General features: G+C 39.6%; 1 non-coding gene and 1 pseudogene across 1 annotated transcript; one reads left to right on the top strand and one right to left on the bottom strand.

Annotated features, from left to right (window-relative positions):
• Nucleotides 1-2270: 2270 nt before the first annotated feature.
• On the bottom strand, nucleotides 2271-10803 carry LOC107832129 (mitogen-activated protein kinase homolog NTF3-like; annotated as a pseudogene).
• A 13174-nt stretch (nucleotides 10804-23977) lies between these two features.
• On the top strand, nucleotides 23978-24084 carry LOC142164445 (small nucleolar RNA R71). Its single transcript, XR_012695216.1, has one exon. It is a non-coding gene; the product is annotated as a small nucleolar RNA R71 (small nucleolar RNA).
• Nucleotides 24085-24767: the final 683 nt, after the last annotated feature.

Below are 24767 nucleotides of genomic sequence, written 5' to 3'. Positions count from 1 at the left end.
GGTTCAATTCTGCTCGGTGCGCGGCTTTGGTTCTGTAACTGAGCTATCGCCGCCTGTTGAGCCTACAACATTTCGAAGATCACCCGTAAATTGATCCCGTCACCTCCAATGTTTTGTGTATTTTGAGCTGCCGATCGGGCTCCACCACGGACGTTATTCTCGGGATCGGTAGGCAGATTTGTATTGATAGCCACATATGAATTAGCGTCAATCGGGTTCGCGATCGGAATTCCGATGGGATCAACGGGCGGTACCTCGTCACCGGGCGCTATGATGTTGTTTTCACCATGATGACCGAACTCATTGTCAACATGTAGGGGTGCTGATTGAAAGTTTGACATTTTGAGTTTAATCTGAAATTAGAGACACTTTAAAGAACAAGTGTAAAGTAGTGTGTGTTATGGAGATTTGTATCAAATAACCACTATTATCCTTAGCCCCACGGTGGGCGCCAAACTGTTTACCCTCAAAATCGGATAACAATTGAATTTGTAAGTGGTTTTAAGGATACGCGGGTTAACTTGACACAAAATGATAAATTAGATTGCAATTGAAATAAATAGTGATAGAGTAAATGCAAACTGCACGAATTGGACAATTTCACCCTTGGAAGGTTAACCACCCTCGAGTCGAATGCACTTCGATCGGTATCAAGACATGGAAGAATAAGAGCTTAAAGAGAATAATAATAATGTATTGCTTTGGAATACGTGTTACAATGTCCTCTATGAATTATCAGACCCCCTCCTTTATATAGTAGAGGAGTTCTACTTTAGGTATAATTCTATAAAAGCTAAAAATCCCTTGATTTGCTGATTGCCGGTTCCTTACTGATATGCGCCGATATTCCCGCCGTAATATCCGACCGGTCACGGATGTTTTGGTCTTCTGTTGGTTATGCTAACAATGTTTCTTTGAGCTCGTTCGGGGCTAGGGTCGATTCCGGGATCACAGACTTAATGTTCTCGAAGGCATGCGTTCTGACCTCGGGTTCTAGCTCGGTGGGACTTGGGGTCGATTTTCAGCCCTTGATTGTCATGTTCTGAGCCTAACCTACCATGTCGTAGGCGAGCTCGATTTCGACCGTATACAAATGCTTATCATGATTGTTATACAAGATATGCATTGCAGAGGTACTTAGAGGATAAGCCTGACTAGGAGACTTCAGGAGTTGAATTATTATCCATAGAGGTCGTTTGGTATGCCAACAAATTATTCCAGGATTATAGTCCTAGAATTATAATTCCTATACTAATTTATCTCACTTGAGATGTAGGATAAATAATCCCAAGTCGAATGGGATAAGATGAGATAAGATAGGATATCCAGGATTAAGTCTGAGATTAAATTTATATTATGTTTGGTTGACGATATAAATTTATAATGTCAATCAAACACAGTATAAATTTAATCACACACTTTATCCCGCCTAGTCCCGTATACCAAACGACCCCTTAATGCTTAGATGTGTATGCTAAGATAGGATAAAACTATTGGATTAGTAGTTGCTTACAAGAATTATGCAGGCCAGGGGCCATCCCGTTTTTTTTTAATGTTTTGTGAATATTGCTTGGTAAATAAAATTCTTTTACTTACAAAAAACAAAGATCTACTGTGTACGATACTTTTTCTTTGTAATATTGCAAGCTTATTCTTTATATTATTGGTGATGAGATGATGACAAACAATACAATTTATCCAAGCATTATATTGATCAAAACTGTACAACACAATATAATACAATATAATATAATATATTATGTAGCAACCATCCAAACAAGTTGTATGTGGAAGTTGGGCAAATGAAAGTATAGTCATGGATAATTACCGTGCTATATCAGCAACAATAGAAAATATAATAGCGAAAAAAAAAGGTCCACCGTGAACCTGCATAGAGCTTTTCAAACAGCAACACCTACCTTGAGAAGTTAAGATTTTCTTGTTTTCCTCCTTTTCTCCTTTATTTATCTTCCAAACAAGAATCTCCAAAGCTCCAACACGCTGACATGTGGAGTTGAGTATTGAAATGGAATGATTCTTTGAAATGCAACAGAAAGCATGACTCATAGGCTGTAGTTACTCATATTCACCAGCCTCTCCAGAATCTGCAAACCAGCAAGCGTCTGGATGCTTAACAGTTCCATTCTATCCTTATCGCATATCCTATCTTTCTCTTTTGGCATATCTCAGTCATCTTCTGACTATTCAGATATGCACCCATAACTATGGCGCACAACTTTCATGGCATATATATCATAACTCATGGTAGATAGAGGAGCCAACACTAGTTAGCATCACAAACAGTGATGCACTAACCAATTAATTAGTACCGGCATAAATATTCATGAAGCATCAGTAATGTCCATAAATTACAAAGTCGATCACGTATGAAACCAGAACTATTTACAGAATAGCGACATGCTCAACAAGTTCAAGGCTGTTGATGCAATATAACTCTTAACGTTTCATGGTCCGTGCATGTCTTGAAAGGGACAAGCTGAAGCTCACAGAACTACTTCCACAGTTGTTGTGGCTGCTTCGGGATGGTAATGTAGTATTTCCTTCCACATCATTTCCCTTATTGTCTGTTCCATCTATGTCGAGGTCGATAGCAACCTGTGCTGGGGGATCACATCTTGGATCATATAGGGGAGACATGTATGGATGTTGAAGCGCTTCTGTAACGCTTATTCTTTTTGAAGGATCAAATACAAGCATCTTCTGTAGCAGATCAATGGCCAAAGGATGGGCATGGGGATAGAGTCAGAAAAAGGGTGCTCCGGAAGAGTATGGAAGTGATTTTAGGTAGTTTCTTGCCTTCTGGTTATCAATAAATCCAAGATCTTCTTCCCTCTGGCTGCCAAGGATGTTGATGATCAATTTAAGTTGGTTAAGGCACTCCTTACCTGGAAAGACCAGTTTCCTTCCAAGGAGCTCAGCAAAAATGCAACCAACAGACCATACATCAATGGAAGTTCCATAGTTGTCACAGCAGAGCAGGAGCTCCGGTGCCCTATACCAGCGCGTAACAACATACTCAGTCATGAACTGGCCCTTGCCACTGCTTGTACGTGCAAGTCCAAACTCACAAATTTTTAAATCACAGTTAGCATTGATAAGTAGGTTCCCAGGCTTCAAGTCACGATGAAGAATGTTTGCAGAATGGAGATACTTCACACCTCGAAGCAACTGCATGCAAATGTCAATTTAGTTTTCAGAAGAGAAAAAGGTAAAATCGGCAAATCTGATATCTAGGAAATTTTATTTTTCTTTTGAGTAAACTCCAATCCCTTTCTCTCCCTCTCCCCCCCCCCCCAAAAAAAAAAAAAATTAGCTCCTAGTTCTGACTTCTAATACATATGGCATCCCCTTACAAAATTCGTAAGATTGATCTCCAATTTATCCATTTAAGAGCAGAATGAGAAAAGAGAAGGAGCAGATGATACATTCTGACTCCAGATATATATCCCCATCAAATGTCAAAACTGCCCCATCATGGGGCATGTGTTGGGCAAGCATGAAGAATTAACCAAAGAAAGCCATATGGTTGTTCACTTCGAAAAATTCTATTGCTCAAAATGAAGCTAAATTAGACATGGAACTCAAGAAGCAAATTTAAAATACGGGAAAGGAGTAGACTACGGATTAGCAGAATTTTGCAGAAGTGTAAATGGACCAAAACGACAATAAAGTTAGAGATAACTTTTGACACGTTTTGAGTTCTTCAAGGTGTAAGGAGAGACAAAAAAAACTCTTAAAACAAGGCCACAAGGACCTCACCGGAATCTTGGCTTGAAAAGATGGTACTGCAAAAGGGGGGAAAACTTTTCCAAACAAGGCCACAAGGACCTCAATGACAAATTTCTTAAAGAATTGGTTTTGGTCCTTTACTGTAAGATATGGATGAGTGGCATCGGAAAAACGCCATGCCACAAGAAGTTTGTTCCGAGAGAAAGTAGGATAATCTTTTCCTTTATTTTTTAATGACCTAATCTTTTCCTTTATTTTTTCATCAGCAAACATAATTAGAAGGTAATATCAGGAAAATAACTGCTAGAGACGTATGAGCGTAATCATAACTTAAAAAAGCTAGAGTAAGATATAACTGCTAGAGACATGATTCTACTTAGTACTGTAACTACTGCATATCCAAGTTAGCTATAGATAATGCCTATTTCACTAATTTATCAGACTAAATGAGACAAGGAATATGTTTTAAAGCATCATTTAGATATATTGGGGAAATGTGCTTTTCTTTTCATAGTGAATTGAAATCAGCTACTGCAAACAATCACGTCATTTTTTTTAAGGAGATGCATAGTATGTGCTAGATAAAGTTACAAACTGTGCTAATTTAATTTAAGATTCAGCTTGTTATCCATGTTCATACAATTTCATGGCCGATTCAACTGAGAGTTTATTTCTTTTGAAGTGCTTCAAGTTATTTGATTTATCAAGCACGAGAGTTCTCAGTTCTAATGTTCCTTGATATGTCCAAGGCATGACAAATTTCACTTCTTTTTGCCATTACAAATGGAAGGAGTGAGTATAATACTTGAAAGTATTTTCAGCAGGCAACATAAAACTTTCATTTAGAAACAATGGGGAAACATGCTTGGTAAGAAAATACTGTTTTAGAAGGATTCTCTACCTACTTGATGTATTTGTTGTCCATTCCATCAAAGGTGGAGAAGAGAATTAACACTTTGGGAAGGTAATGCTACTAACAGGAAGATGCACTTAGTTAAATGGCAAAAGATCTCTAGAAACAAAAAAGGGGGCAAGTCTTGGAAGCTAAGAGATCTTAAACTACACAATAGGTGCGTGTTATTTAAACAGTTGTGGAAGTTGAATGATGGTAAAGATGTTGTATGGAAATCTATTGTTATCACTAAATATGGCAAAGAAGGCTCTTGGGATCCAAAACCTGTCTCCTCACCGTACGAGGATGACTAGCTGGTTGGAAAAATCTTTTTTTTTTGGGGGGTGGGGGAGGATTTTAAGAAAATAATCCTAAAAAATTATTCGGTTTTCTGATGTCTAAAAGATGAAGGTGGCTAAAATGAGGATATTGAGATGGATGTGCGGGCATACCAGGCTAGATAGAATTAGAAATAAAGTTATTCGGGATAAGGTGGGCGTGGCCCCTGTGGAGGACAAGGTGCGGGAGGTGAGACTTAGATGGTTCGGGCATGTGAAGAGGAGAGGTGATAAGTGGGGATTTTGACTACTTACTAGCGCCTTTTTGCTTTTGTTTTAGTCTAAAAGCATTGAATTGTGTTCCCAAAACTAATGAAAAGTGCAAAATTGCAGGAATGTTGGAAATTGGACTCCCGAGATGAAATCCGACTCAAAAAGAAGTAGTCCGAGCCCAAGGCAACAAAAGGGTACAGAAGCATACAAAGCGCGGTCCGCAGAAGAAATTTTGCGGCCGCAGAAGAAATTCCTGTGCGGTCCGCAGAATTCCATCTGCGGCCGCAAACAACGAAGGAAATCCCAGTAGACTTTCTAGAAAACTGCGGACCGCACAGGAATTGTGCGGCCGCAAACGAAGAGCTTGAGATCAACTTCAGAGGGTGTGCAAATTTTCAAGTTCCAAGTCCCTCAGAATTGCGGACCGCACAAGAATTATGCGGCCGCAGGAGAAGTGCCTTGCGGCCGCAGACATAAAAGTGCGGACCGTAGAAGACTAGGTTGTGGCCGCAGTTCTAAATCTGCGGACCACAGAAATGTTGTCTCGCGGCCGCAGTTCAGAATTGTGCGGCCGCACAACCCCAGCTCATGCAAGATGAAGAATTGTGCGGACCACACATGGAATTGTGCGGCCGCAGAACCTCCCGAAGGGCGTTTTTGTCTGAAATTTCCAACCCTGTATAAATAGACGAGTTTCATAGAATTAGGGCAACTTTTAACATCAACAAGTCCTGTAGCCGTTTTTCTTTGCCTCTTTTGGAAGTTTTCTATATTTTAGAGTATTTTACTATAGATTTTATCATTGTAACTTTACAATATGCGTTTAATTAGTATTTCTTCAATTTCAAGCATGAGTAGATAGATTTTTACTAGGGTTGTGATCCAACCCTAGTGTGTAAACCTTATGGGTATCTAATTTACTGCTTGTTTATGATTGGGTGATTATTATTTAGCCTTGTTTATGTTTAATTTGTGGAATTAATGGTTGCAAACATTAGTTTATGCCTATTTGACTTAGTCTCTACTTGAGAAAGAGAGACTTAGTTCTAGGAAAACTTGGCTAACAAGAAATTGGGTCAATCGAGAGATTGATTTACCCAATTAAAGGGTTCAACCTAGAGATAGTAATAACCCGACTTGAGCTTTTATCAACCGTTTTGTGTGATACCCATTTGGACTTGAGAAAGCCAAATTGGGCAAAAACACTCTCTGACCGAAAGGTATTGAGTGGGTATTTGAGTGTTGATAGCTATAATACACCCCGATCAGCAAAACAAGCATTAAAATTTGTATCCCATTAGGTGAACACCTAGGTGATGGTCATAGCCCTAGGCTTTTTACAAACTCGAAAAACAACAAAAACAATTATCCTAGTTTTATTTCTTTACTTTGCAATCTTTAGTTTTAAAATAGAAATAGCAACAAAATCATTTTGTGGAAGTGCAAATTAAGATAGTTCAAATTCATGCATTAGAATATATACTCCTAACTCCCATCTAGCTTCCTGTGGATTCGATCCCAACTATTCGTTGGGTTACTATAATTGCAATCGACCGTTTCATACCTTGTTTTGAGGTGTGCATTGTGCGCGATAGTCAAGAGGCACAGATGCACCGGAGAGGAGGTGTGAGAGGTTGGCCCTGGAGGGCCTAAGGAGAGGTAGAGGTAGGCCGAAGAAGTATTGGGAAGAGGTGATTAAGCAAGATATGACGTTGCTCCAGCTCACTGAGGACATGATCATGGATAGGAAGGTGTGGATGCTGAGAATAAAGGTAAAGGATTAGGATAGGTCGCCTAGCGTTGTCCTTGTCTGTAACAATAGCTTTAGTATATGAGTTAGCGTTATTTACGTATTTTCGTATTCCTTGACTTCTGTGATTACTTGCCGTTGCTTTCGTTCCGGCCTTTTGATTACAATACTCAGTTTTAGTTTTGTATTTTTGTATTTTTGCTTTGGTTTTCTAATTGATGTGCTTGCTGTTGCCCTTCCTTTTATCTTTCCTAAGCCGAGGGTCTTCCGGAAACAGCCTTCTTGGAGGTAGGAATAAGGTCTGCGTACAACTCAAATCAAAAGAGAATTTGATTCTGACTAACAGATGGTGCGAAGAAAGGTTGTTTAAGGATGTTTTTCCGATATCTATTCAGTATAGTCAGAAATAAAGATTGCCTGTAGGCAGAATGGAAAGAAGAGGAGTGAGCTACTTAATGCGACTTTTGATGAAAAATCTGAACACTATTTCTGAAATATTTCATTGGTTGATGCCTCAGAGTTTCAGCGAATTACTTACCATCTGGCAATCACAGAGCACTGACAAGAGATTCAAGCTGATCTGGAGGGAAATTCCTTTATGCATTGCATGGGAAATATGGCTGGAACGAAATAGAAGATGGAGTTCATAGGAGTTATAAAACTTAAATGTATTCAGAATTTATTGTATTGGCACAAAGGGATTGTTGCTACTGATTTGGCAGAATTTATGGACTTCCAAAATTTTGTTTCTTTGTCAGTACCCTCGTGGTACTGAAAGAGTGAAAGTTATAAAAGTTAAAGAACTTAACAGCGAGAGGACCCTTAAACTTGGCCCTTCATGAAAAAGCTCAAACAGCATATGGAATTTCAGAGTACCTATTAGTACTATGTTCACTCCAAAACCAAAATTCAAAGATTACTTGGTTATATGTTTAGTTGCTTCAATGATTACACTAGTCATAGAGCTAGTAGAAGACAACCATAAATGAGAAAGAAGGAAAAGAAGAAACATCACAAGGCTGCCAAGTAGCAACCAATGACTATATATTGGCTAATATACTCATATTCATATTGGCTAAAACTGGAAATCTCCTTCCGACAACCAAAACATCAAAATATCGCACTTATCCGATCTAAAGCAGAAAAGTCAAGTTCTACGAACCAATTCCTCATCATAAACTACTTCAGTATGACAAACTAAATCATGTTGAAGATGCACTAACATTCCCTCAAAAGATTGCAGGTAAATATAGCTAGTGCTCTTGATGGGGTGGTATAAAGGTACCTGGAATAGGAAATACTGGCAATGGTCGTTTGTGAGTGTTTGAGGGGATTTGATGATCTGATGTAAATCTGTATCCATTAACTCATAAACCAAATAAACATCTTTGAAACTTGTCTTGTGGATTGGCATCATAACATCTTTCAAAGCAATCACATTTTCGTGCCTAAGATGGCGAAGGAGCTTTATTTCACGCAAAGTTCTCAGGGCGTCAATATGATTATCAAAGGCATTGTTTATCTTCTTGATTGCAACCTTCTCACCGGTTTCCTTGTTAACAGAAGAGCAAACAATTCCATATGCTCCTCTACCAATTGGTTTGATGGGAACATACTTTGTGTCAATCTCAAACAAAGATTGCCACATCGAATAGTAATGCTTCCCTGGGGTCCTAATCCCATTTGGAGGCTCAACTGGAGTTGCCATATTCCTAAATCTGTTGAAAACCAGGCCAAATATTTAAGAGAGACATTCTACGAAACAACTTTTTATAATTTACACACAAACAAAAAGGGAAAATGCATTTTAAATACCTATTCACTCAGAAACATTACAATACCTCCCTAATTCTGAAGCTGTTCCTTCAAAATTAGTGGATAAAATTTAAATCTAGTTACTAGACAGCTTAATTTCTAAATGCTTACACAAATAAGGTCAGCACATATGACAATTTTCTGCTTTGAGCATTTTCTGGAGCAGAGTAACACAAAGATCAGAAAAGTTGTGTTTCCCAAAAATTGGGGGATAACATTTCTAAATGAATATCTCCTGCAGTTGTACTAAATTTGGCAACTACGTGTGTTTACCCGAAAAACGGATAGAGTTGAATTTATACGTAGTTCTAAGGATGAGTGGTATAGCTTGGCACAAATCGAAAAAGTATGTAGAAAAATATCGAACATTGCCCTTAAAAAAGGAATGAAATACAAACCAAAACTGAGTAGAAAACGATTTATGAACAAGCAAGATGAATCAATGTACAAGGCTCACAAAAGGATAATTTCTCCTATATCTATATGTGAATATCAATAATCTTTTCAATAAGGGAGTGTGTAGATGCGTTAATGTTCAATTCCCTCAATACAGAAATGATAGCCACTCTTTTATAGTGGAGGGATCCTACTTTGGATATAATAAAAAATACATAGTGGGGATCCCATGATAGATTAGTTTATTTAGCTTTTCCTTCATTCCCGCCGAGATTCTCTCCCCAAGTGCGGCTACAACGGCTCTTGTCTCTTAGCTCGATCTTGGTCGGACTTGATATTGGTCGATCTCCAGATTTCGAGTTCGATACTGACTCGAGCTCGATATTGACTTGGGCTCGGTATTGACTCGGGCTCGGATCTTGAGTTCGATAATGCCACTTCACATCATAGTTCGATTTGAGCTCGAGCTCGAGCTCGATAATGACTTCGAGCTCGATAATGACTTCGAGCTCGGTATTGATCGGTCCTTGAATCTTGAGCTTGGTAACCTGGCTTATGATCTCATCTCGGTATTATGAAAACGACCCTCGGTCCATCGTGTTTCAATCTTGACTAATTACATGAAGGGCAAAACCGGTTTTGACCGTATATAACGTGAAGAATTAACGAGCCAGCTTGGGGAACCCTATTAACATTTGGAATATCTTGCACATTATTTTGTCAAGTACTCCTATAATATATCCCACTTAAACAAAGGGGGATCAACCGACTCCAAGGCCAAAACTTTATGAAATACAAAGCGAAGCAGGAAAGTAAAATACTACTTAGAAGGCAAAGATATTACTCAAAGGACCTCATCAAAACTCTCCACCCTACCCCCACTCCCAAAAAAAAAACCAACACACCACCCCCCACAAAAGGAAAAAGAAAAAAAAGAACAAAAATCAAGTATGCACCCACAAAAATAAGAAGTTTAAAAGCAACAAAAGAACAAATATCCAATATGCACCCCTAAAAATAGAAACTTCAAAAGCAGTAAAAGAACTATAATCAAATATGAAGCCATTACGATAAAAGCACTAAAAAGAAGCAAATCCAAATATGCAACCATAACAAAAATAGAAACTTTACGCAGAAAGCACTCACCTTTAACTATCCAACACCTTTCTTCTCCTCGAGTCACTTCAATAAACAAAGTACATCTTCAATATCTTCAACCCCATCTCACAAATTTGTAACAAATCTTCATCTAATTCTACAATAGGAAACAGCAATCCTGTTTTCAAGAAATTCCCATCATCCACTTGGGTTGAGCAACCTCACTATTCTGCCTCGAATTTATCCAAACCCAATAACCCGAGTTAGTTCAACTACTACAACACAGCTTTCTATTAATATATATATCCTAGAGGTATTAGATCAGGAAAGATCCAAATTAATATGCCTCGCTGTTCTGTGATTTCTTCATAAGTGTAATAATAATACATATAGAAGGCAAGGTATAAAATATAGTATACAAATTTCCCCGTTCGTTATCTTGTCAACATCTCTGAAAGTGAATCAGCAGAGGACACATATACCTAGTAGTTGTAAAAGAAAATATATTTCCATAATTTGTAACACTTAAAGACATTTTCACTCTATTTTGGACTCTCTGAGTGTGCCCTATTATAAGTGCCAATTTTGTGTTGGATCCACATGGCCATCTTATGTGGGGCTAAGTTTACCGGTAGCCACTGTTTGGCCGAGTCTGGAACCAAAATGTGATTGTTTCGGACTCAAAGAATCAAAATGTATGAAAAAAAGATTTAGTGACATTTTTATATATAACGCCCCTTTAAAGGGCGCTATACCTTAACGGCCGTTTACCCAGTTAAGTATAGCGTCCTTTTAAAAGGCGCTATATTTGAACGCAAAAAAGCGAGAATGTATAGCGCCCTTTATTAAGATGCTATAGTATAGCGTCTTAGGCGCTATACGTATATAAAGGTCATCCCTTTTCCCTTCCCCACAGAACAAAATCGTCCCCCCCCCCCCCAAAAAAAAATTAAAAATCTAACAGCGGTCCCCCTATTTTTAATCAAAAAAAGCTCGAGTGGAGCCCACCGGTTCCATAAAAAGTGTAGATTCTCGATCCCACGTCCTAACTAAGGCGTTATCTCGAAGTGGGTTGCTTGTTTCGGCTCCAAATCACCAAATCTTCAATTTTTCAAAAACTTTGAATCGAGGTATTCCGACTTTGTTTTTTTAAAAATTCGTATAAAAGATGCATATTAGTTGTTTTTAATGTGCTCTATGTTATTTTGTGATTGTTTTGCGATTTGACTAATTTGTTGTTTTTTATCCGGACTATAATATTAGTGTGCTAAAAAAATTAGTAAAATAGAGAAATTGTTATTAGTTGTTAAAAAAATATTAATTAGTTACTTTTTACCGTGGTATATGTATTTTCGTGATTATTTTGTGATTAAATTTATTTATTATTTTTATCCGGTTTAGATTATTTATTTGCTTAAAGACTAGTAAAATAGATAAATTGTTACTTTAGTTCCCTGTAGTGGTATCTTGTGGTCTAATGTAGTGCTCCTATTTGTAATGTAGTGCCCTTTTAGCGTAGTAAAATGTAGTGCCATTTAGCGTACTATCCTTATAGTTATTGAAATTAATCATTTAAGTATCTATTATACCCAAAAATACGTCAAAAAAGTTGATAGTTCAAACACAAACTCTCTCCAATTCTAGTCAACAAACGTAAGAAAATAATATGAGAAAACAACAATATTTGTCAAACTAAGTATTGTTATATAAATATTTAATAATTAAATCATGTATAGTTATAAAAATTATTTATTTAATTTTATTATAGTAAAAAATAAGTGAGTCATAACAAAAATATAAAATAATAAAACTAATATATAAACTAATAAAACTAACATATACAATAATACACTAACATTTAAAATAACAGACCTGTTGAGTGATAAATCGGAAAAATTTTCTCATCATGAACACAAGAATTCAGGATACCTTGGTGCTACTGGGCCTCAAATATCGAGCCCGGAACCAATATGTGAATATTTAATAATTAAATCTTGTATAATTATGAAAATTATATTATAGTCAAAAATAGGTGAGTAACAAACAAACATATAAAATAATAAAACTAACATGTAAAATAATAAAACTAACATATTAAAGTAACATATAAAATATAAAATTATAATATTGAAAATGTATCAACCTAATTAACAATATAGTAACAATAACATATAAAATTATAATATTGAAGGTATTGCAATATATTTAAGCAATGAAAAAGAAAAATAATGTAATTAATATTGTTCAATTTACAGTAGTCGACATGGAGGTTCCGCCTTTGCATCCCGGACCTGCCTCGCTAGAGCTACTATTGCTACAGGCCGAGCATAGGTCTTCCTACATACGGGAGGGACAGTTATTGGCCCAGACGTTCCGCGCCACAAGAGTAGACGATATGTGGGACTTTCTTAGGGCCCACCATCTCCATCCCCGTATAGTCAGACGCCTCCATGATACGTGTTTTTATAGGATTGTGGAGATCGGTCGACTGCAGCTGGATTGGTCGTTGATCACGGCTCTGATAGAGCGGTGACGACCGGAGACGCACACATTCCATTTGCCCATTGGCGAGGCCACTGTCACGCTTCAGGACGTGGAGGTCCTGTATGGGCTGCCCGTTGATGGACACCTTGTTGCTTTACCGAATTCCATCAGAGAGTATACGGGTTTGCAGTACCTGGAGATGCTGCAGCGGCTCAGCGGTTTCCAGCCACCGGATGAGACTGCATTGATTGGGGCTAGTCGTCTGCAGTTGACGCCCGTCCGACAGTATTTGGAGGCGATGCACGCTGACATCACAGATGATACACCGAAACTTCATATTCACCGGTACACGAGGTTGCTGATGCTGCTTATGTTTGGAGGGGTTTTCTTCCCGAACACTTCGAGGAACCTAGTCAGCTTGAGATTTCTTCATCATCTTGAGCGGCTAGATGATTTACATCATTACATTTGGGGTGCTGATGTTCTCGGTTACTTGTACAGCCAGATGTGCCGGGCGAGCATGGGCACCCAACGAGACATTGCATGATTTTTGCCGCTGCTGCAGGTGAAAACATAGTCGAATACTCTCTTCATTAGAACATACCTAGTAAAAACATACCTTAAATTTTATGTCCACGTTGTATATTAGGTTTGGGCCTGAGAGCGGTTCCTGCAGTTGCAGCAACCTTTACCACCCTTAGCTCCTGATGCACCACCTCCATTTCTCCCTTTAGCTAGGAGGTGGGTTGATAGGCGAGGAAATGGATGGGAATTCATCATGCCCAACTATGCCTTATAAAAAGGACTAAGCGGTCGTTGCAAATATATTCCGGCTAATAAGTCCGGAGTCGAATCCCACAGGGAATTAACCTATCAAACACAGCTACTAGACTCGCACGAACTCACGCAATCAATCTTCAGAAATATTTAAGTGACAATTTGGATGTTTACTAACTAAATATTACGTAATGAAAGTGCAACAATTAATAACTAACTAATACGGGTTGTAGACAAGAATTGGAATGATCTAAGGTTGTGATTTCCCCTATTGTCGGAATCTTTTTCACTATGTTTTCTATAAACTTGCCTAAGTCTTCTCTATCGATCATGAGCACTCTGACTGTCGTAACTCTCTCCCGAGTAATTACTATAATTTACTAGACATATTCTCCCGAATTAAGCTAGCTGGCATTAATTACGGCTCACTCGGATCGCACCAAAGTTTCGTTATCCCTAATCCCACCTTTAAACCCTTCGTATTGATCCCTCATATACGTTAGGAGTGATGTTGTTCAACAACTACCTAAATATGCACTCTCTCCCGAGTAATACACACTAAATAGGCACAGTCGATTGAGGGCCCTTCAATCAACAACAATAATAATATAGTTGAACAAATAGAGAAAATACTATGGCAAATCTATATTAACGTAACAGGAAAATCATCCTCCAATAGGTTCTATCAAAACCCTAGATTATGAGTTTAGCTACTCATACTCATAATCACAATATCCAAAGTATTTTGCATAATTAAATTACTAAGTAAGGATAAAGGGATGTAGAAATTGATGAGTCTGACTCCTAACGGTTGTTCCACGAGCTATCCTCGCCTCCGATTGCAAAACAATCCTCCAAAGTGGCGTTTTTAGGTCTATTTATATGTGTAGGAAAAGACCTAAATGTGTAGGCCAAGTCCTAGACAAACCAGGAGACGAAATAAGTATTCAAAGCTCGGAATGTGCACGCCTAGACCTGGCCTCGCGAGGCATAATGCCTGGTGGACCTCGCCCCAGGCCTGGCATCGCCAGGTATAAGGCCTGCTCGATATCGTCTACTACTTCACCTCGCCAGGTCTCTTGCCAGCTATAAGCCTGGCGTCGCCAGGTATCTCGCCAGCTACAAGCCTGGCTTCGCCAGCTTCTCCTATTCAACTGCTCCCGCGCATGCTTTTGACTTGTAAGTATCCTTTTTTCTCTACTTTCATCTCTAATTCACCTACACATAAAATAGACTCCGTTACGCACAATTAAAGTGTCATTAAAGAATATAAAATGCAAGGCAAATAATGTATGAAACTATGAAATTATAGCCACACATCAATACCCCACACTTAAACATTGCGTGTCCTCACGCAATCAAACCACACTTACAGACACAACCTCACTAAGCAATTCCCTTAACTCATTACACCAAGAATATTTAAAATAGTCTACGCACCAAGGTGTAACATCCTCGCCTAAAGATTTGACTCACAAATACCATGACTTATTCACAATTCACTTACTTACTCTAACATGGAGGTCAACGACATTACCTTTCCTTTATGAATCACGTTCCCTCACCCAACAAAGAGCTCAGTTCCACACACAATGAATTTTAAGAGCGTAGGAACTCAAGATAGGCAAAAAATTCACTTGTTCTCGGAAATAACGTTCATATGCCACAAATGATGCACCATAGGCTTACCTGTAGTGTAATACTCTACTAATCGAGTTCATTTAGTCTAAGATCAAGTAAGACTTGATTGGTTGTAATGTAGGTTGCGGGTCGGGTAGGATACATTTGGATATAAGTGGCTACACCCCCCTTAAGCACTTTAATACATACACTTTAACATTCAAGCCCATACTTATGTCAAACCAAAACTCCATCTTAACTTCACTTTATATTACCCCCTACTTCTTTAAGCACCATTATATCACTAGCCACCACCATCAAGAATTATTTTTCATACAATACAACTACTATCATTTTTTTTAAGTGTTGTGCACCTTTCTCCTTATTTCAATTGTTCCACTCAAAAGCCAACCCACCACCCCACACTTTAACTTTTTCATACTTCATCACAATTCAAGTGCTCATGAGAGGTGACAAGGTTCGAATATATGGTCGATTCAAACAAAGGGGTACGACTTGTAATGTGGTTACCAAAGAAACATGATTATAGGCTCAAAGGGATTAACTACGATACATAACTTTTAGGTGGGTAAACTATATATATCTGGCTTAACAAAGAAACACCTATATCACTTCTCAGACTGAACAAGACTACTATTTCGCTTTGCACACACACAAGGCAAGTTCTAGACATCAAATGCAATGCAATGCAATGCACAAAATACATACAAACCTCACACAAACATGGCACATAATTCACTCAGGATTGGTTTTACCATGACACTCCAGTCAAAGCAGTTAAGCAAAATTAAGAATCTATGATTTAAGGTACTTATACTAGAGTCAAAAATCGAGCCTAAGCGTCACAACCATAGTACTAACTATTCTCAAGGCATAACAAATCTAAGAGATATTGTTGCAATTAAATGCATAGCCCCGTGGTTCCTACTCCTAAAGATTAAAACTAACTACACCTGGTTCAACTAAAAGCCCTTGGAAAAGAACCGCAATATATATATATATATATATATATATATATATATATATATATATATATATATATATATATATATATATATATATATATATATATATATATATATATATATATATATATATATATATATATATATATATATATATATATATATATATATATATATATATATATATATATATATATATATATATATATATATATATATATATATATATATATATATATATATATATATATATATATATATATATATATATATATATATATATATAAATAACAAAAACAAATTCTTAAAACAAATAACTAAAACAATTATCTAACGAAAATGACACTTACTAAAACAACAAAAACAAGCAACTACAAGTTCCCACCCCACACTTAGATCATGCATTGTCCTCAGTGCATGCACAAATTGACAAAACAAGAAAAATGAGTAGGGTGCAAGGAAACTCCCTGATCAAACTGCGTCCTCATCCTCTGAGGCTCTCCACTCTTCATCCTGCGTTTCTTCCTCATCATCATCATCATCGTCCTCATCATCTGACTGCTCCGGCTCGGCCTCATACTGATCAGGTGTGTTGATATCCTCATCATCGGGGAGTCTGTATCCATCACCTATCCCAACCAGCTGCCGGGCATGAGCATTGAGCGGGTACCGCTGCTTCAATAAGGTCCTCTCCTCATATGTGGCCAGCCAACCCCCTATCCTCAGCTGCAAATCCATCATCCCATAGAGATGGGCCATAAAAATATCATCACGAGCATTGTACTCGGTACCTGCCAAAGATGTCATGGCAATCTCTTCTTTCAGCCGGCGACTAGTGATGTCCGTTTGTCATAGGGGCTGATCGATGGTGTGGTCAAACTCTGGATCCTCTGTAACCTCCCCGTGTCTTAAGAACTGAGTTATTAAATTGGCAAATGGCATTCGATCGACCTTTTTACTCATTCTGACTAAAGACATCTAGTAGCGGATCAAATGACCTACATTCACCCTTTGACCCGTCATGAGGAAGTAGAGTGCACAGGTCCTCTTACGGCTAATGAGCGTGTCATGATTGCATGGTAGGAGCCGTGCATTTATCAATTTAAACCACACTTGAGCCTCAACCCTCGTCTTCTTCTTGGGGAACCTCTTGTGCCGATTTGTTTTCTTATCCCGGACCCATGCTGCCATAGAATCGACACCACAAAGCGTGTATCTCAGCTCTCTATATGTAGGCCAGCGAATGAAGTGGTCCAATGGCTCCACAGGAACATCCGGAGCACCTAAAACGTTACATATGGCCATGGCTGAAAATTTTATCAGTCATCCACGAATCAGCACCAGCTGTTCAGTATCCTGTGGATCAAACCCTGCATAGAATTCCTGGACTAGATTAAGATTAATATCCCCTGTGTTCTTGAATACATAGCTCAACCCCAAATCCTGGACGCCCCTCCAAATTGTCTGATACTTTGCTCTCAATCTGCATTCATGGATAGCTGCTTCCGGGTGTACATGTTTAGGCCTACAGCGCCTGTACCAATCCTTAGTATGCGGGGGTATGCTGTTGAGGCCAAACTCCCGTTGGCCTTGGGGTTGTGGATGCATGGCTGCTACAGCTGCCACAGCTTGTGCTCCACTTAGACTGGAAGTAGATTCCCCCCCCCCCCCCTTTTCTCTTCTTTGGGGGAGGTGCGGAGGTAGCCTTTGCTTTAGCCAGAGCAGTGGAAGTAGCCTTTCCTTTGCCTGTGTCTTTTCTCGAAGGCATCTTCGTTCCTACACAAGTAATCATTAATCAGTTAAAACTGTATTACATATTACACACATAGTGTTGCCCAACATTCCGAGGTTACTCAGACTTCACCTCGTATTTTCTTAACATTAGAATCAAACAACAACACATGGGCTACCTGTGAGCCACCCCACACTTAAGATTTTAACGTGGTGCATGACGACATAACACTAGTCTATTAATCCCGGAGACTCGGGCTCCAATAGGGACAAGGAATGCCATTGAAGCATTATACCAAACACTTAGCATGCACTAGTGCCATGGGAGTGCTTGTAGAGGTAAGGGATTGCCTCACCCTCCTAAATCGGCTTGGGAGTTTCTTACTACCACTTGTTTACACAATAACAACACCATTCCTATGGGGTTCATGGGGTTGGGACACAGAAACATAATATTACAATGAAGAACAACCCCAAAATTTGTGGATAATCTCGTACCTTCATCCAACTCGAAATGAGAAAGAAAGGAGATAAAAAATCATATCTTAGATGTTGTAAGATGTGGGCTTTGCCTTTGAACTGTTATTTCCAGTAAATGGAGGAGGAAAAAAACTTGCTTGACTTCAATGGGGTTGGGATGGGGATGGATGTCAGTGTATGTGCGTGAGTGTTTTGTGAGGAGTGTAGTGATTTAGGTTAAGGTTTTATTCTATGTTACTTTGGGAGTTTAAGTTAGAGTCCAAGAAGGGAGGGGTTAAAAGAAATAAGGGACAAAAATTAAAATAAGCTGAAAAAAAATACTTACCTGGCGACGCCTGCCTATATCCTGGCCTTACCCCATGCAGCGCCAGGCTTAGCGCCTGGTGCACCTGGCCTTAGCCCAAGAAATGCTAGGCTTAGCGCCTGGTATGCCTGACCTTACCCCAGGCGAGGCGAGCTCTCCCGCCTGGTTTCCTTCATGTGATGCTGAAAACTCTGCTCGACTTGCCCAAAATCACCTGCAAACTTGTTAGTACCTAAAAACGAAAAGAAAAAAAAATCGAACTACACTAAAAATCAACTATGAATTGGGTTGCCTCCCAACGAGCGCCTTACTTAACTTCGTGGCATGACAGATACAACAGTACAACGGGTTGCCTCCCATGAAGCGCCTGATTTAACGTCGCTGCACGACGTAGGTAGTCACACTTAAGGCTCGCTTAACATTGGTGGCTCGAGCAGATGAGCCACCGACACTACTTTCACATCATCCATACCCAAATAATGTTTTAACATGTGCCCATTGACTCTAAACATGCGAGAGTCATTTTTCGCAGCAATCTCCACGACACCAGTGGGGTGAATCTCTACCACACGAAATGGTCCAGACCATCTTGACTTTAATTTGCCCAGAAATAACCTTAATCTCGAATTGTATAGCAATACCATATCTCCGTGTTTAAAACTCCGCTCAAGAATATTTTTATCATGCATCATCTTCATTCTCTCATTGTATAGTCTTGTGCTCTCAAAAGCGTTGTAGCGAAACTCATCAAGTTCATGCAACTTTGTGACTCTACTTGTACCCGCAACTTCTATATCGAGATTCAGCTGCCTCAATGCCCATAAAACTCTATGCTATAACTCTACTGGTAGGTGACACGCCTTCCCAAACACTAATTTATATGACGACATGCCAATCAGAGTTTTGAAAGCGGTACGATAAGCCAGAGTGCATCATCTAACTTTATCGCCTAATCCGTTCTTGTAGCATTCACAGTCTTTGTCAAAACACTCTTTATCTCTCTGTTCGAAACTTCCACTTGCCTACTTGTTTGTGGATGATATGGGGTGGCAACCTTGTGGCATACATCATACTTTTTCTAACAACTTTGCGAAGGCTCGATTACAGAAGTGAGTGCTTCCGTCACTGATTATTGCCCTTGGAGTGCCAAATCGGGTGAATATATTCTTTCTCAAAAAACCAATTACCCCCTTTACATCATTTATAGGGAGCGTTGCAGCCTCCACCTATTTGGACACGTAGTCCACAGCTACGAGTATGTACTTGTTGCCATATGAGCTGACGAAAAGCCCCATGAAATCGATTCCCCATACATCAAACACTTCTACCTCCTGAATTAGTTTCATAGGCATCTCATGTCGGTGGGAAATATTCCCAGTTCGTTGGCATTCGTCACAACCCTTCACCCATAAGTGCGCATCTTTGAACAATGTCGGCCAGTAGAAGCCCGACTCCAGCACTTTCGTAGCTGTCCTTACTCCCCCGAAATGGCCACCATATGGTGATGCGTGATAAGCCTGCAAAATAAAAGATTGGTCTACCTCGGGGATACATCTCCGGATCATGTTATCAACATAAATCCTGAACAGATAAGGCTCATCCCAATAACACATGTGACAGTCACGAAAGAACTTTTTCTTTTGAATAGAGGAAAGGTCATAGGGAACAATACCGCTTGCCAGGTAGTTTGCAATGTCTGCATACCATGGCGCTACCTTAAGACTCGTGGCTAGTAGTTGTTCATCCGAGAAGGTCTCCACAATCTCTTCCCCCTCATCCTTCTTTTCGGCTCCTTCCAGCCTAGACAAGTGATCAGCCACTTGGTTCTCCGTTCCCTTTCGGTCACGGATTTCCAAGTAAAATTCTTGCAGCAGTAGCACCCATCGAATCAGGTGCAACTTTAACTCCTCCTTATCAATTAGGTACCTGAGAGCAGCATGGTCAGTATAAACAATTACCTTCGAGCCTATCAGGTGTGACCTGAATTTGTCAAATGCGAACACCACTGCTAGCATCTCCTTCTCGGTCACTGTGTAATTTAGTTGGGCACCACTCAAAGTTCTACTTGCATAATATATTGGATGCATGACTTTGTCTTTGCGCTGCCCAAGCACTGCTCCCACAGCATAGTCGATTGCGTAACACATCAGCTCAAATGGTTGCTCCCAGTCAGGTGCAACTATGATAGGTGCTGTCACCAGCCTCTTCTTTAATTCCTCAAAAACTACCCCGCAGTCATCAGAAAACACAAAAGGATGATCTTTTTCAAGCAATTTACACAAGGGGTTAGCAATTTTGGAAAAATCTTTTATAAACCGTTTATAGAACCCGGCGTGGCCAAGGAAACTTCTTATTGCTTTGACGGAAGTGGGTGGTGGAAGCTTTTCGATCATATCAACCTTTGCACGATCTACCTCAATGCCCTTACTCGACACTAGGTGCCCCAAGACTATACCTTCATGTACCATGAAATGGCACTTTTCCCAATTGAGCACCAGATTAGTCTCGACACATCTCTTCAGCACTCTTTTTAAATTCCTTAGGCAATCATCGAATGAGTCTCCCATAACTGAGAAATCATCCATAAAGATCTCCATGATGTCCTCTACCATATCCGTGAAGATGGCCATCATGCACCTTTGAAATGTAGCAAGTGCATTGCATAGGCCGAACGACATCCTCCGGAAGGTGTAAATGTCATATGGACAGGTGAATGATGTTTTCTCTCTATCTTCCGGGGCAATGGAGATTTGATTATACCCCGAGTATCCATCCAGAAAGCAAAAGTAGGACTTTCCGGACAATCTATCTAGCATTTGATCAATGAACGGCAAGGGAAAGTGGTCTTTTCGGGTGGCCTTGTTCAATCTTCTGTAGTCAATACAAATTCGCCATCCCGTGACTGTTCTTATTGATATCAACTCATTGTTATCGTTTTGCACTACAGTCATCCCACTTTTTTAGGCACACGTTGGACTGGGCTGATCCAGTTGCTGTCGGAGATGGGGAAAGTGATCCCCCATCTAACCACTTTATCACTTCCTTTTTCACAACTTCCTTCATGTTGGGGTTCAGCCTTCTTTGATGTTCTCTGGAAGGTTTGTGGCCATCTTCCAGTAGAATTTTATGCATACAGAAGGCCGGACTGATCCACTTAATGTCTGCAATGGTACAACCAATTGCAGTTTTGTACTTACTCAATACCTGCAAAAGCTATTCTTTCTGCACATCTAACAAACCAGATGAGATAATAACAGGTAAAGTTGAGTTAGTCCCAAGAAAGCATACCTGAGGTGAGGTGGTAGCGGTTTCAATTCCAACTTTGGTGGCTCTTCTATCGATGGCTTAGTTGGAGGAATTTTTCTTTCTTCTAAATGTAAAGGCTCAAATACGAGCTCTCTTTTCCAAAACCCTTGGCTTTCAAGAGCCAGCACCCACTCTGCCAAGTCCTCTCCATTTACTTCATCTAAGTTCAAGAGACAGGCTGCTAGAGGGTCTTTAGCATTCAAGGTCTCATCTTCCTCCTCCAAAATTACATTCACGGCTTCTATTAGAGAGTAGTTAGCAAATTCACTTGGTTGCCGCATAGATTTCTGCACGTTGAATGTTATCTCTTCATCATTTAGTCTCATTTTGAGCTCTCCAGTTTCACAGTCAATTAAAGCTCTCCCAGTGGCCAAGAATGGTCTTCCCAAAATTATGGGAATCTCTTCGTCAACTCGGCAGTCTAGAATGACAAAATCTGCTGGGAACACAAACTTCCCAACCTGGACTAATACATCATCAAGGATACCAGAGGGCCTCTTCACTGTCCGGTCGGCTAGCTGTAGTAACATGGATGTGGGTCTAGCTCTTCCTATGCCTAACCTTTTGTAGATAGTCAAGGGCATCAAGTTTATGCTTGCCCCTAAATCACACAATGCTTTAGCAAAAGCATAGCTTCCTATCGTTCATGGGATTATGAAACTCCCTGGGTCTGATAACTTCTCAGCTATGAGTCTCGTCACGACTGCACTACAGGTCCGTGTCAATGTAAAAGTGGACAGGTCTTGGAAGTCAAATTTCCCAAACATTAAATCTTTCATCATTTTGGCATATCCAGGCATCTCTCGTAATGCATCAATCAGTGGAATGTTCACCTGTATTTGTTTCAATATCTCCATGAATTTCTTCTATTGCTCATCCTTCTGATATTTTGCTAATCTCTGCGGGAATGGTGCTGGAGGTCACTTCTTTCCTGTGATTTGAGTTTTATCTTGCTCAGGCACTGCTTTTACTGTCGTTTTTTGTGCTACCTCAGTCTCCTTCGCAACCTCTTGTTCTTTGCTTGTGCTCTCTTGTGCATGTTGTACCGTCACCTCAGTTAACCCTGTTGAATCATCAATCTCAATGGGTACTAGCACAAGTGTTTCAGTAGGTCGGCTTTCACGAGCAATCTCTTGCTCTAGATCTAGGTCTTTACCATTTCGTAGACTCACTTCCATAAGCTATTTCAGGCCCTGATCTTTTGGATTGATTTATGTGTCTGCAGGTAATGTCCCTTGGGAACGATTGTTTAGAGCCATAGAAATCTGTCCTAATTGAACCTCAACACCCTTTATCGCTAATTCATGTGAGTCTACTCTCTCTTGCATTTTTCTAGAGGACCCAATCAGTTGTTGTAACATTCTGTTGTTGCTGTCCAGCATTCCCTTAAGTTCAGTAAACCCATGATCTCTTCTCACAATCTGTTGTTGTTGAGGTTGTTGATAAGCCAGCTACTGATTTTGCTGGTTGTAACCTTGTTGCCTGTGGTAAGGCACCACTTGACCCTGTGGTTGCATAGCTCCAGGATTATTGCTAGTATTGTACTGCTGTTGTGCTGGTCTATATTGTTGATTCTATTGCCACCAATTCTGACCACCTTACCTCTGTCCCCCATAGTTGGCCACATAGTTCATATCTTCCTGATAGTGCTGGTTGTCACCTTCCGCACTCCACGAGCATGCATATGGTTGGTTAATGCATGGTGTACATAAGCCCCCATTAGTAGTATCAACTATGTGTACCTGCTGCTTCTGGCCTGATTCATTGATCTTCTTGGTGAGGATACTCATTTGTGTCATTAGAGTGGCCATATTTTCGGCTATAGAGTTGTTTGGATCCAAAGCCACAGAGTGAACCACAGGAGTGATCGTAGAGTCTCTTGTCATCCATCCTGAGTTTTGAGCCATTTTATCGAGTAGGATCTTGCATTCTCTGAATGATTTGCTCAAAAATGCTCCACCCGTTGAAGCATCAACATTGGCCTTTAAGCTGTCTGCCAATCCCATGTAGAACCTCTACCTTAACATTTGCTCTGGAATGCCATGATGTGGATACTTAACCAGCATACCCTTGAACCTCTCCCACATTTCTTGTAATGTTTCTGTTGGTCTCTGCCTGAATCTCAATATCTCATCAATTTGTTTGGAAGTCTTATTGGGTGGGTAGAACTTGTTTACAAATTGCTTGACTAATTCCTCCTAAGTAGTGATGGAGTTTATGGGGAGTGAATTCAGCCACGTCTGAGCCTCTCCCGTCACCGAGAATGGAGACAATAACAACTTTATTGCTTCCGGTGTCACATTAGGTTGTCTTTGTATGACACATATCGACAGGAAACTTTTTAGATGTTGTTAAGGATCTTCAATGTAAGACCCTGAAAACAGTCCCTTGTTCTGCAACAAATGTAGCATGTTGTTTGTGATTTGAAATGATTCCGCTTGTATTTGAGGGACTGCAATTGCGGTTGCCAGATTTTTGACGGTGGGTTGTGCCCAATCATACAAGGCTGCTTCTGGCACAAGAGGCACCACACCCTGATTTTTTGGGTCATTCACATTATTTCTGTTATTTGGATTTTCTATTACGTCATCCATGTCTAGTTCGATTCGTTCTGTTGAGTTCTGTTGCTGTTTGTCCTTCTTGTTTGCATGATTCAATGCCTTGAAAACTTTCTCAGGATCTAATAATGCTTCGAACAATTCACCAGTTCTCGAGGAATTCCTAGGCATGCACCTGTAACACCTAAGACTACAAATGTTAAAATTTCAATGTATTTGGTTTAAAATAAAGAAAATTGACTACACTAAGAATTCTAGCAATTCTTTTA

Source organism: Nicotiana tabacum, chromosome 9, assembly GCF_000715075.1.
Source record: "Nicotiana tabacum cultivar K326 chromosome 9, ASM71507v2, whole genome shotgun sequence".
Taxonomy (NCBI): domain Eukaryota; kingdom Viridiplantae; phylum Streptophyta; class Magnoliopsida; order Solanales; family Solanaceae; genus Nicotiana; species Nicotiana tabacum.
Note: the sequence above shows the minus strand (reverse complement) of the source record. Positions and strands in the feature narration are given on the sequence as shown.